The sequence below is a fragment of the Sus scrofa genome, chromosome 6 (genome assembly GCF_054392235.1).
Source record: "Sus scrofa isolate SSC_HxYL_T2T_F1_AM1 chromosome 6, Sscrofa_HxYL_maternal_Yorkshire_Landrace_v2.0, whole genome shotgun sequence".
NCBI lineage: Eukaryota > Metazoa > Chordata > Mammalia > Artiodactyla > Suidae > Sus > Sus scrofa.
This window is the reverse complement of record NC_139388.1, coordinates 52,869,749-52,884,194: the sequence shown is the minus strand read 5'-3', so window position 1 is coordinate 52,884,194 and position 14,446 is coordinate 52,869,749. Positions and strand designations below refer to the sequence as shown.

General features: G+C 47.4%; 1 long non-coding RNA gene across 3 annotated transcripts; it reads left to right on the top strand.

Annotated features, from left to right (window-relative positions):
* On the top strand, nucleotides 1–9,025 carry LOC110260989 (uncharacterized). 3 transcript variants are annotated; one of them, XR_014806321.1, is made up of 4 exons: nucleotides 1–171; nucleotides 4,793–4,947; nucleotides 5,449–6,144; nucleotides 8,446–9,025. It is a non-coding gene; the product is annotated as an uncharacterized LOC110260989 (long non-coding RNA). The 3 variants fall into 3 exon arrangements; XR_014806320.1 differs by lacking the exon at nucleotides 8,446–9,025 and having other exon boundaries at nucleotides 1–222; XR_014806319.1 differs by lacking the exons at nucleotides 1–171; nucleotides 5,449–6,144; nucleotides 8,446–9,025 and adding an exon at nucleotides 8,177–8,327 and having other exon boundaries at nucleotides 4,840–4,947.
* The last annotated feature ends 5,421 nt before the right edge of the window (nucleotides 9,026–14,446 follow it).

Genomic DNA, 14,446 nt, shown 5'->3' with positions numbered 1-14,446 from the left:
GGCTCTTGGTTCTGGAGACCTCGAGTCCCCCTGGGTTCCCACCTTTACTGTCTCTGTGTTTTGTTTTGTTTTGTGTTGGCTCTTTCCTTAAGTTCCGCAGCACCCATTCTTCAGCCCCATCCTGCCGAGCTGGTCTTGGCAAGTGGCGCCCGACGTGGGGTGGGCAAACAGGTAGGTGTGAAGAATGAAGGGCCGCGACTACAGCGGGAATTTTTATTCATCGTAAGTGCTGTGGGGCCCTGAGAAGAAGGGAGGAATTTTGCGTGGCTAGGCTGGAGAAATCCTGCGGATACGTTCCCTCTCTCAGGTGTTTACGGGGTAAAATGGGAAATAAGGTAATTGCAGGAAACTATAGTCCTTACATTTGTTTGTTAGGACAACTCCTTATACAAGGGGGCACAAAAATAAGTGAAAATAAGCTTTGGGAACTTTTTCAGACTGTTGAGAAACATTGTGATTGGTTTCCTATGTTAGAAATGTTAAAGATATGGGAAATGGTAGGTACGGAACTGAGGATATTGCATGATGAGGGTGTTTCAATTCCTGGGTCTATTTGGAGTACTTGGAGTGTAATTACATCAGTTTTAGAACCTGTACAGACCACGGAGGACTTAGAGGAGGAAGACGAAGGGGAGTCTACACCTTTGTTGGAGGAACCTAAATATGCAGTCCCTGAACAAAATTATCATAGAGAATATTTGGCTCCTGAGCCTTCGGCTCCAATTGTTGGTCCTGATATTCCTCAATTGCCTCCTATTAGGAGTGAGGTGACGAGGACTCATCAAGCCTCTGCTTCGAGGGTTGCAAAGAAAAGCGTTATCCCTGAACATCACCTATCATCCATTCAGCAGGGGATCTCACAGGCTCGAAGGGAAGGTGATTTGGACGCCATACGTTTAGCCTTTCCAGTAACTGTCAGGGAGACAGCGGCTCCAGGCATTGACCCCGCCAACCCCGATGGAGTTTATGAGTTCATTCATGAGCCCTTTCCTTTTAAAATTCTTAAAGAATTAAAACAGGCCATTCAAAACTATGGTGTTAATTCTCCCTTTACAAAAGGAATCAGGCAGGGAGTAGCTGAAGGAAATCATAGGATTCCTGCTGATGGTCATAACTTAACCCCTGCTGTGCTATCACCTCGTGAATATTTACAATTTAAGTCTTGGTGGCAAGATCATCCCCAAATTACTGCTAATTGTAATCAGGCTCAAAATCTTCCAATTACAATGGAACAATTGTTAGGGACTGGTCCTTGGAATAATCCTCAAGATCAAATGAGAATGAATGATTTGGCTATTGAACAGATTAGACAATGTTGCTTAATGGCATGGGATAAAATTGAATCTAAGGGTCAAATAAATACTTCTTTTCAAGAGATCCTACAAGGCCCTAAGGAACCTTATATTGAATTTCTAGCTCCTTTACAAGAGGCATTAAAATGACAAATTACTAACTCTGAGGTGTCTGATACTATTTTTTAGTTGTTAGCATATGAAAATGCAAATACTGATTCAAAAAGGCCATAGGATTTTTAAAAGGAAAAGCTAACATTGCTGAGTGTTTTAAAGACTGTCAGGGAGTGGGGACGGAGTCCTTTAAGGCTTCAATGTTAGCCTAAGCAATGGCTAATTTAAAGAAAGCCTCTCACTCGAAATAATTACAGGCTGGAGTTTTGCTTACCATCGGGTGAAACCAGTTAATAGGGGGATGCCCGACAGGACTTTATGTACCTTCAAGAGAATGAAAAATCAAATTCATTGGAATATATGCAGGGCTACGTAGGGGGTCATACTGCCTAATGATTCCCATGGAACTATATGGGACTGGTCATATGGGATTGGTCCCCTAAGGGGAAGCCGGTTCCTGTCTGTATGAACCATCAACCTCTGTGTTCTGTTAATGAATTACTCTCTTGGACAGTCTCCAGCCAATCAGACCAACAAGAATAAAATACACACACACACACACAAAACGTCTTCGAAACTGCTCAAATCAAAGCTGGGGCAGATGAAGGGAATGATGCTATAAATGCTAGAGGCAAATTAGAAGAGATAGAACAGGAGTCCCCACAGGGTGTCAGGTGGTTTCTATGAGTGATCCCAGTTGATTTGTTGATGAGGGAGATAATCACAATTGGCATAGAAATCATTTTGTTACTTGTATAGTAGAGGGATTAAAAGCCTCATGAGTAAAGCCCATTAAAAACTATTGGAGGTTTACTACGGGAATAAGAGAGTCTATCAACTTTCTTAGAAAGACTCAGAAAGGCATTGAGAAAACATATACCAAGGAACCCAGAAACAATGGAGGGCCGAATAATTCTTAAGGATAAATTCCTAGCTCAATCAATGCCAGATATATGGAGAAAACTCCAAAGATTGGCTTTTGGCCCTGATCAGGCCCTGGAGCACCTTCTCAGAGTAGCAACTCAAATATGTTATAATCGGGGCCAGGAAGAATGAAAGGAGAACAAGAAGAGAGAGAAAAAGCTGAGGCTCTAGTTATGGTGCTACGGGGAGTCAACCTGGAAGTTTCCAAGGTGAGAGGACTCGTGCAGAGACCTATGCCCTGAACCTGTTTCCTCTGTGGAAAAGAGGGATCCTTTAAATGGGAATGCCACTAGACTCAGCTGTGCCCCATATGTTGGGGAGATCACTGGAGGAGGGACTGCCCCTGAAGATGAAGGTCTCTGTGGTCGACCCCTCAGGCCCAGGATCAGGACTGGCGGGACCTTTCCATAATGGCTCCTGTCCTTATTACTACTCAGGAGCCCTGGGTGACTCTAAATGTAGGAAGACAGCTTATTGACTTCCTCCTGAATACCGAGCCACTTTTCAGTCCTTCTCTCCAATCCTGGGCCCCTCCCTCAGGAATCTGCCATATTCATGTTTCTGGCAAGCCGGCTACAAAATTTTTACACAGCCTTTGAGTTGTGACTGGGAATCCATTCTCTTTTCTCAAAGCCTTTCTGATTGTTCCAGACGCCAACTCCTCTTTTAGAAAGAGATATTTTGTAAGAGGTTAAAGCCTCAATTCACATGGCAATGGAGGACTTCCCCTGTGGCTCACGCCATAACTACTTGGCAAGCCTTCACATTTTATTTTTGTGCAGTATGTTAACTATGAGCAAAATGATAGTGTATGTCAGTCAAATGTAAAGCTTCTATTAGTATTAAAACCTGGTGATTAATGCAGAAGCTCATGGAACGTATCGGGTTAATCTGAACAATATATTATTTCCTTTCAGCTCAGAGACCGTGGTTAATAGAATGCCCCCAAAAATAAAATTAAAAAAAAAAGAGGCGGAAATATATGCCAATGGAGCCCAATCAAGGTTTCTGCATTTCCTTAACTAAGGCTTTGTTATTATGAAATCTAAATGTTGAATTCCATAGTTGTTCACAGAATGTGTCTCATGTGTTAGATCTTCAACATTAGATTCATGAGCTGTCCTATCCAGCTCCAGCTTTTGGAGCTGCTTTGTGGAACCAGCTGACCTCTTCCCGGTGAAAGTGTTTCTTTAGCGTATTCATTGTGATCTTGGTCTTTTTATTCGGACCCTGTATAATTAATTGTATTTCTTGCTTCACTACATCTCAGTTAAGAGCCATCAATGTTCAAATGTTGACAGAAGCGGTATCCAAAGCAATGTATCAAGGCCCACTTGACCGTCCCATGAGTGGAGACCTACCTGCTTTCCCTGATGACGCCCCTTTTCAGCAGGAAGAAGTTAGAGCGGTCGTCACCCCTTTTCCCACAGTTAGAGTCTCCAACTTGGGGGTGGGGGCTTTGATACATTCTTTGATGTGGCTATTGATTAACATTTGTAAATTGAGGGTTGCATAGAATCCCAACTGCTACAAAGGTTACAGTTATTACCCCGGGGACCCATCCTCTGCCACGCCAACACAGTCAAGAGGTCTGCCTCCGTGGAGGCTGTGCAGCGCCTCCAGAATCTCCTCACGGTCGAGTTCCAGAGACTCCCTTCACCATCATCAGAGAGTGCTGAGCCCTGCCCTGGCCACCCCTGGAAACTGGTCAGTCTGGGCAGGGCTGAAGCTGGAGGAGGTCCACGTGAGACTTGACTTGGACTCGTGTTCTGTCTATAAATGCACAAAGCAAGAGATGTAAGAAGCAATGAAGAAAAGAAGTTGCAAGATCTGTTTTTGTCCTCCTGTAAAAGCAAAAAGGGGGAGATGTCGTGAGACATGTTTTTCCAATCTTCTTGCTTGATCATCCACCCATAGCCCCTCCTCATGTGAGCTCATCAAAAGAGTAAACTAAAAGCATGTGGTTTTGTGAGGCGGGGCTCTTTGTTCTAGAGACCTTGAGTCCCCTGGGTTCCCACCTTTACTGTCTCTGTTTTGTTTTGTGTTGGCTCCTTCCTTAAGTTCCGCAGCACCCATTCTTCAGCCCCATCCTGCTGAGCTGGTCTCAGCAGTCATTAACGTTTCCTGTAGTCTTTTTTTTTTTTTTTTTTTTTTTTTGTCTTTTTGCTATTTCTTGGGCCACTCCCACGGCATATGGAGGTTCCCAGGCTGGGAGTCTAATCGGAGTTGTAGCCACCTGCCTACACCACAGCCACAGCCACGCGGGATCCAAGCCGCGTCTGCAACCTACACCACAGCTCACGGCAATGCTGGATCGTTAACCCACTGAGCAAGGGCAGGGACCGAACCCGCAACTTCATGGTTCCTAGTCGGGTTCGTTAACCACTGCGCCACAATGGGAACTCCGTTTCCTGTAGTCTTTATCTGGTAGGAACAAAAGGAAATTTTCTTCTTGTTTTTAGGCCACTCGGCATCAGGGATCAGGTCCGAGCCATAAGAACATACAGCCTGGATCCTTAACCCACTGTGCTGGGCAAGGGATCAAACCTGCATTCCAGCGCTCCAGAGACACTGCCGATCCCATTGTGTCACAGCAGGAACTCCAGGAAATTAACAGGTAGCAGGTGGGGGCCATCACTAAAACAAAAGGAAACTATCATGTTTTCAAGTCCAAGGAATTGAAACTTCTCAGTAAACCCTCCCTTTAGAATTAAGACTTGGAGTTGGTGTCCCATGTAGATGCTGTTGGGCACTGATTTTGTTTTTTTTGGGGGGGGAGAGTGTCTTTTTTTAGGGCAGCACCTGAGGCATATGGAAGTTCCCAGGCCAGGGTTTGAATTAGAGCTGCAAATGCCAGCCTACACCACAGCCACAGCAACGAGGGATCCAAATCGCGTCTGTGACCTACAACACAGCTCACGGCTATGCCAGATCCTTAACCTACTGAGCGAAGCCAGGGATTGAACATGCGTCCTCATGGATACTAGACAGGTTCATTACCACTGAGCCACGAAGGGAACTCCGGGCACTGATTTTGTACAGAGGTGGGACTTAGTACCAAGAAGGGCCAGATTTGTCATTTCCAAAGATGGCGGCAATAACTCTTCCCACTTCACAGATTTTTCCTAGAACCTTGACATCTGTCCCATTGAGAAGCAGGGCTTGCGTACCCTCTCTTTGGATCTGAGCAGACTTTTAACCAATAGACTGTGGCAGAAGTGATGCTGCCTAATCCCCAAGGCTAGATCAGAAGAGGTGAGGCTGTTTCTGCCTCTTGTGTGCAACTCTCGAACTGGAGACCAGAGCTGCCCCACAAGAAGTCTGACTGCCCTGGAGCCACCATGATTTGAGGAAGCCTGCACCAGTCTAGGTGGGGAGACCACGTGGATAAGTGCCGATCAGGCTTCTGAGGAGGAGCCCTCTCCTGCCAGGGGAGAGAGAGAGAGAGCTGCCTACCCGCCCTCTCTGGCTGCTTCACTGTCCTAGCTTCAGCCACCAACTAATTGCATCCATACAAGATCCCAAGGCAGACCTGCCCAGCTAGCTGGATCCCTCCCAAAAATCTGACCACAGACACTGTGAGAGATAAAAGGCTGTTGTCGTTTAAGCCACCATATTTTGGAGACGTGTTAGCCAGCCATAGTTACTAGAACAGAAATTAAGAAGCTCGCAGAGAAATGGCAGCTTGGGATGCCAATAATAATCACCTAGTGACAATAAGCGCAGCTAACATTTAAGCGCTTTCTGTGTAGAAGCTCCATTCTAAGTGTTCAGCATTAATGAACTTACTTAATCCTCACAGCAACCCTAGGAGGTAAGTGTCATTATTACCTCCGTTTTACCAGTAACAAGGCAGAGAGGACAGCAGGAACTCCATAAAAATGGAAGAGTAACCTTGGTTGTGGCTTGAAGCAAAGGGAGTACCAGGGAGGAAGAGGTGACTTGGCTCAGCCAATCTGGGCAGTTGAGTCCACCCCTGGCTACAGTGATTGGATCTGGCACCAGCATGTGACCTCAGCTGTCCAATCAGAGTCAGCCTTATTTTGTTGGGGAAAGCTGAGACAAAGGCCCTTTCCTTTACCTGGGGGGTAAGAATGAGGTTACTTGTGGCCCTTGGGAGCTGGCACTGGAAAAGATGGGACCCTAGGTGACATTGCTGAATGGCCATGTCAACCTTAGCTGAAGCCAGCCAAATTTCTAGCTACAAGTTTCCTTTACAGTTTAAGCCATCTGAGCCAGCTTTTCTGGTACTTGCATCAAAGGTTAATCAAAAAAATTTTTTTTCTTCTTATGGCTGAATCCAGCATACGGAAGTTCCCAGAGCAGGGATTCAATCCAAGCTGTGGCAAGGCCAGATCCTTTAACCCACGGTGCCTGGCCTGGCATGGAACCTGCATCTCTGCAGTGACCTGAGCTACTGCAGTAGAACTCTCTCTCTCTCTTTTGCTTTTTGTCTTTTTAGTGTCACACCCATGGCATATGGAGGTTCCCAGGCTAGGGGTCGAATCAGAGCTGTAGCCGCCAGCCTACACCACAGCCACAGCAACGTGGGATCAGAGCCACGTCTGCAACCTACACCACAGCTCACGGCAATGCCAGATCCTTAACTCACTGAACGAGGCCAGGACTCAAACCTACAGTCTCGTGGTTACTAGTCAGATTCATTTCCGCTGCACTGCGATGGGAACTCTATAGTAGAACTCTTAACCCACAGTGCCACAGCAGAAACTCATAGTCAAAATTTTTAACAACCAGTTCTTTGGGCACTGATCAGAATGGTTCATTGCTGTGCCTGATGTTAAGGCTTTTTCGCTGCATTGTGGGAGATCTGAGAAGTCCTGGGGGTGGCGAGGGGTATCAGGAGTTTTGGAGTGGAAAATGTGCAGATCTTGAGGCAACATGATTTACCAGCCAATATAGAAATAACTTAGTATCTCAACAGTCAATATAGCAAGATAGCTTGTCCACGCTGTGAAAATTATTTTAATTTTTTTTTGTCTTTTAGGGCTGCACCCACAGCATGTGGAGGTTCCCAGGCTAGGAGTCCAATTGTAACTGTGGCCATGTCTGTGACCTACACCACACCTCAGGGCAATGCTGGATCCTTAACCCACTGAGGCCAGGAATCAAACCTGCATTCTCATGAACGCTAGTCGGGTTCACTAACCGCTGAGCCACTACAAGAACTCCCATGCTATGAAAATTAGTACATAGAAGACTCATTTAAAATAAAGTTGGGGGGAGTTCTCGTTGTGGCTCAGGGGAAACAAATCCGACCAGTAAGCATGAGGGTGCAGGTTTGATCCCTGGCCTCACTCAGTGGGTTAAGGACCACAGTGTTGCCATGAGCTGCGGTGTAGATCGAAGATGCAGCTCAGATCTGGCGTTGCTGTGGCTGTGGCATAGGCCAGCAGCTGTAGCCCTGATTAGACCCCTAGCCTGGGAACTTCCATATGCTGTGGGTGGGGACCTAAAAAGCAACAAAATAAAATAAAAACAAAATGAAGTTGGGGAGTTCCCATCATGGCTCAGTGGTAACGAACCCGACTAGTATCCATGAAGACATGGCTTCGATTCCTGACCTTGCTCAGTGGATCGAGGATCCTGCATTGCATGAGCCGCATGGCTGTGGCTGGGGCTCTGGTGCAGGCTGGCAGCTACAGCTCCGATTGGACCCTTAGCTTGGGAACTTCCATATGCCGAGGGTGTGGCCCTAAAAAGACAAAACAATTAAAAAAAAAAAATGGAATGAAGTTGGGAGGCCAGAAGGGGGAGCTGTCCTGTCCTGCCTCTTTAGGGTAGTTATAGACGAGACAGAGAGAGATGTACCCTTCCTTTTCCAACAGGAAGAAGATTACTGCTTTCCCCCCAAGCGGGAGGAAGGAAGACTTTCTTCTTGCCCAGTAACAGCCCAGACAATAAGAGATGTAACAAGTCAGCCAATGAAAAGCCACTGAACTACCTCCCCCTTCTCCTCTATAAAAGAAGGTTCCGCTCCTTTGTTCTCTCCTGGCTTGTGGCTTGCCTTAGGGTCCGTGTTCCAAATTTTAATTCTCAGCTGTTCCCAAATACACCCATTTTCCTGGTAAAATACCTGGCTCTTTCATCGTTTTAGGTCAACAAAGCTATATATTAGCTTTGCTTGCTGACTGACACAACTCCCTTTTGACATGAGCTAGTGCGAACGGATTTCTGTTCCTGCAACTGGGAAAAAAAAAAAAAAAAAACACAGCACAACCACACATCCTCTTGTGAACCCAAGTCATGAATCAAACCTTGAGGAAATAACAAATAGCAGAGAAATCTCACTTTAACCGTATGAGGTCATTTCAGCTTCGGGTCAGGCAGAAACGCGATGGAGATTTTGACTGTGAGCTGCCAAGGGATCCGCACCCTTTGGCCCTGCAATCCCGCCTCTGGGACGTGTGAGGATGTGCATCGAGGCATTATTTATAATGGGAGGAAATTGGAAACAGCTTCAATGTCTGGCAACACTGCCCCGTTGAGTAAACACCAGGCAAACATTAGAGATTGTGTTTACACAACGATGTTTTAACAAGGGAACGGCTTACGTTTTAAGAAGGGAAAAAGCAGGACTATATAAACAATTTGCTCACACAGTTATGTAAAACACACACACACACACACACATTTTTAAAGCCTGAATAAAACAGAAAAGGCTGAAAGGAAATACATCAAAATGTTAAGTACAATCAGGATGTGGGATTGGGGCAGGGAGGGGGGAACAGATGCATCTTTGTCTTTCTAGTTTTCTGTATTTTCTAAATTATGCTTGACGAGGAGTTCCTGTCATGGCTCAGTGGTTAATGAATCCAACTAGGAACCATGAGGTTTCAGGTTTGATCCCTGGCCTTGCTCTGCGGGTTAAGGATCCGGCACAGCTGTGAGCTGTGGTGTAGGTTGCAGAGGCGGCTCGGATCCCGCGTGGCTGTGGCTCGAGTGTAGGCAGGTGGCTACAGCTCCGATTAGACTCCCAGCCTGGGAACCTCCATATGTCATAGGAGCGGCCCAAGAAATGGCAAAAAGACAAAAAAAAAAAAAAAAAAAATTATGCTTGACGAACAACACACGCTTCTTTAAAAATTTTTTAAATTTTATTTTCAAAAGTTTTCACTTAGGAGTTCCCGTTGTGGTGCAGCAGAAATGAATCCAACTAGGAACCATGAGGTTGTGGGTTCGGTCCCTGGCCTCACTCAGTGGGTGGAGGATCCGGCGTGGCCATGAGCTGGGGTGTAGGTTGAAAATGTGGCTCGGATCTGGCATGGCTGTGGTTGGGTTGTAGGCCAGCAGCTGCAGCTCTGATTCGACCGCTAGCCTCGGAACCTCCATATGCCGTGGGTGCGGCCCTAAAAAGCAAAAACAAAAAACAAAACAAAACAAAACAAAAAGTTTTCACTTAGATCATGGACATTTCCAAACAGATGCTGAAAGCAGAGAGATACTAAACCTACCTGGGCCCATCACCCAGCTTCCAGAACCATCCACATGTTGCCATGGCGTCTTCTTTCCCTTCTATTTGGGGATACTTAAAAGTACAAGCAACAGACACCATGTTCATTCTTCAACACCACAAGAATCATCAAAATAAAGAGAGGGGGCTGCGTTTCCTTCTATAACTACGAAGCCTTATCACATCTAACAAAACTAGCAAATTTCTTAATGTATTTAATAGTCAGTCCTTAGTTACGTTTCTCCTAGTTGTCTCAAAAATATCTTTTTACAGTTGTTCTGTTAGAATTGGGATCCAGACAAGGCACATTCACTGTGTGCTTTTTTTTTTTTTTTTGGCCGTGCTTTGGCGTAAGGAAGTTCCTGGGCCAGGGACTGAATCTGAGCCACAGCCTAGACCCAGGCCACAGCTGCAGCAATGCCAGATCCTTTAACCCAGTGTGACAGGCTGGATCTCGAGCATGTGCATGACCTGAGCCACTGCACTTGGATCCTTAACCCACTGCTCCCCAGCAGGAACTCCCTTTTTCATATTCTTATTTACAAACAGTAAAAGTCATGGCCGTGTGTGTGTGTGTGTGTGTGTGTGTATTTACACTGTTTTATGTGCTTCAACAAATGCACAGAATCATATAACCACCACCGCAAGCAGGATTCACAGCAGTACTGACCCTCCAAAAATTCCCTCAGGCTTTGTAATCAAGTTGCCTGGCTTTTCTTTTTCTCCTCTTTTTTTTTTTTTTTTTCTTTTTTTTTCCCTGATGGGAGAAAAAGCAATAATCAGAGGTCGTTTAAGGCCTGAAGTTATAAAAGTCTTTCGAAGCCGAGGGTTAGGTGGGAGTCCTGGGCCCCGGTCCCACTCTCTGCCTTGCGGGTCTTCCTCTCTGGGAGCCTCAGTGTTCTCATCGGTAAGGTGGGTGCTGTGAGGACCCAGTGAGTAAGGAAGGGTGCTGGGACATCAGCGGTTGGTCCGACCTGCCCTTCCTTCTGTATTCAGGGCCCTCCAGGCTGAGCCATCTCCTGGGCCAGGCACTGGGCCTGCAGAGAGCAGCCAAGCCCTCTCCTGCGCCATCACCGCCAACAGGACACCAAGTCCTGTGGTTTCGTCACCGAATCACTTTGCTGCACAGCAGAAATCATCACGACAACACAAACCCACTGTACTTCAATAAAGCGTTAAAAAATGAAAAAAGAAAAAACTCTGGGAGTTCCTGTTGTGGCTCAGCAGGTTACAAACCTGACTAGTATCCATGAGGACACAGGTTCAATCCCTGGCCTCGCTCAGTGGGTTAAGGATCCAGCATTGCCATCTGCTGTGGTGTAGGTCGCAGACAGGGCTCAGATCTGGCGTTGCTGTGGCTGTGGTGTAGGCTGGCAGCTGCAATCTGATTCGACCCCTAGCCTGGGAACTCCCATATGCTGTGGGTGGGGCCCTTGAAAACAAAAAAGGAAAGGAAATAGTCTGTGGTTTCCGCTTTCAGTGGGACTGGAATTCAACCCCTCCCCCCGCCCGGAGTCCCCAGGGCCTGTCCCACCTGGGTCCCTGGCTGGCCTCCAGTCTTCCCATTTGTCACCTGGGCCCCCTCAGCATCCTCCCCCCACCCCCAGCTTCCTAAATGTCACCACACCCTCTGGTGTGCAGCAGGAGGTCACAGAGGCCAGCCAAGTGCCTCCATTCCCTATACAACGAGATTATTTCCTGTAATAATCAGGAAATAAAATGAACAATATCAATGGCCAGAAAAGAAGTGCAAAGGCTGAACTGTTCTTGAACCTCATATATAAAAAATCATGCCAAAAAAAAGAATTTAAAAATAAACATTACAGTACAGTACGAAAAAGGGGGGAGGGGAAGCACTGCTCTTGATTCAAAGTTTATTGAAAGACTCAAAGTTGGAACTTGGCTCCTTTGGTTACAGTCTGATGTAATAAAACTTTATATAAATAATTGTGGGGTTTTTTTTTTTCCTTGAGGAGAGTTGGGAGGGAGGGAAGGGAGACAGGAGGGGAGAGAGACAGAGACAAAGCGCTGGCGCTTCCCATTATGGCACAGTGGAAATGAACCCGACTAGGAACCCTGAGGTGGCCGGTTCGATCCCTGGCCTCTCTCAGTGGGTTAAAGATCTGGTGTTGCCATGAGCTGTAGTGTAGGTTGCAGACGCAGCTTGGATCTGGCCTTGCTGTGGCTCTGGTGTAGGCCGGCGGCTACAGCTCCTATTTGACCCTTAGCCTGGGAACCTCCACATGCTTCGGGTGTGGCCCTAAAAAGCAAAAAAAAAAAAAAAAAAAAAAAAAAAAAGCGAGGGGACAAAGCGCAGGCATGCAAGCAGGCTGCATTTCCAGTGGATGCTTGGTACTGAGTCTCCCACCCCAGACCCTGGGCTCCAAGCACTTGGGGGGCCCCCTGGAAAGCGCCCCCACCATCAGTACTCAGGCCTCCCAGAAACAGTACTTCCCACTGAGGGATCGGGAAGTCGCAACCCTCCTCCTCCCCAGCCACGTCCTCCCCCCACCACACACCCCCTCCCCAGCCCAGCGCCCGGCCCGCCCAGGCTGGCCTCGCCGCCTGAGTTCTAAGTGGGGAAGACAGAGCTAGCAAACAGGGGAAAGGAACTGGGGCGGCGGGGCAGGCTGTGAAGCTGCAAAAGCACATTGTATTGGGAGCGAGGGGCCCTAAGGCCTAGAAGTGTCTGGTTTCTTAAGCCGGGTGGTGGGAACGTGGGGGTTCATTCCGTTTTGTTTTATTTTTCCTTTAAACCATTTTTTGAAGGAGACGCACATGCCAAATAGTGCACAGCGGGGTGAATTTCCATCAACTGAACACACTTCTGTCACCAGCTCCCACACCAAGAAACCTGTCCAGCTGCCCCATCTGCCCCCCGGACTCTCTTGTGGATCTTTTCAATCCACCTGTCACCCTCATTATGACTTCTGACCGGATCGACTCATGTTTCCTGTCTTGAATTTGATGTAAACGGAATCAGAAAATATACCTCTTGGGAGTTCCTGCTGTGGCGCAACAGGATTGGTGGTGTCATGGGGCGCTGGGATGCAAGCTGGATCCCAGGCTGGGCACAGGGGGTTAAGGATCCCTGGTTGACGCAGCAGTGACTTAGGTGGCGACTGCAGCTGGGATCTGATCCCTGGCCTGGGAATTCCCTATCCCTCCGGCTGCCCAAAAATTTAAAAAAGAAAAAGGAAGGAAGGATGAGACAGAGAGAAAAGAAAATATACATCTTGAATGTCTAGCTTTTTCCATTCAACGCAGTGTGAGACCCATTCTTTTTTTTTTTTTTTTTTTTTTTTTTTAGGGTCACAGGAATGGAGGGTCCCAGGCTAAGGGTCCAATCAGAGCTGTAGCTGACAGCCTACACCAGAGCCACAGCCACGCAGGATCCAAGCCATGTCTGTAACCTACACTAAAGCCACAGCAATGCCAGGTCCTTTAACCCACTGAGCAAGGCCAGGGATGGAACCTGCATCCTTATGGATGCTAGGCAGATTCGCTTCTGCTGAGCCACGATGAGAACTTTCCATTCTTGTAATTGTGTGTAAGCTACAGGTTATTCTCACTGTGCATCCTGTTGTGTGACTGTATCCAGTTTGTTTATCCATTCTCTGTTGGTAGTGAGGGCATGAGTCAAGTGGTAAAAGTCCCCCGGGCGGAAGGAACAGCCGGTACAAAGATCCGGTGGTGGGAAATTGGCTGGTGTTTTAGGGAAACAACAGGGAGATCCACATGCCTGGAGAGAACTAAGCAGGGAGGGGAAGGAGGAGCTGAAACGAGAGGCAGAGGGCGCCGAATCCTATGGGCCACCATGGAGACTGCGACTTTTACTCTAGTGAGATGGAGCCACGGGAAGGTTCTGAGCCTCGGGGGAGCTGGACCTGACTTGGGTGTTCAGAGTCCCTCTAACTGCTTGGGAAGGGGACTCCAGGGGACTCCGCAGCAAGCCAGCAGAGGAGGGTGGGACAAGGACGCAAGTAATGGAGGAGTTCCCATAGTGGCTCAGTGGTTAAGGAACCTGGCTGGTATCCATGAGGGTGCGGGTTCGATCCCTGGCCTCCCTCAGTGGGTTAAGGATCTGGCATTGCCGGGAGCTGTGGTGTAGGTCACAGAGGCAGCTCGGATCCTGCGTTGCTGTGGTTGTGGTATAGGCCAGCGCCTGCAGCTCCGATTTGACCCCTAGCCTGGGAACCTCCATATGCCACAGGTGCGGCCCTAAAAAGACAAAAGACAAAAAAAAGAGGGGGGGTGAAAGTAGCGGAGATAGCCAGAAGTGTTCAGAATAGACTTTTTCTCTGTGTAATTAATGGACTTTATTTACTTCAACCACCTTACTTTGTGATTTTATTTTTCTCATTATTTCTCTGCCCCATTAAGACTTCTTTGAAGTGATTGGATTTTTCTTTTTTTGGTCTTTTTGCTATTTCTTTGGGCCGCTTCTGCGGCATATGGAGGTTCCCAGGCTAGGGGTCTAATCGGAGCTGTAGCCACCGGCCTATGCCAGAGCCACAGCAACTCGTGATCCGAGCCGCGTCTGCAACCTACACCACAGCTCACAGCAACGCCGGATCCTTAACCCACTGAGCAAGGGCAGGGATCGAACCCTCAACCTCATGGTTCCTAGTCGGATTCGTTAACC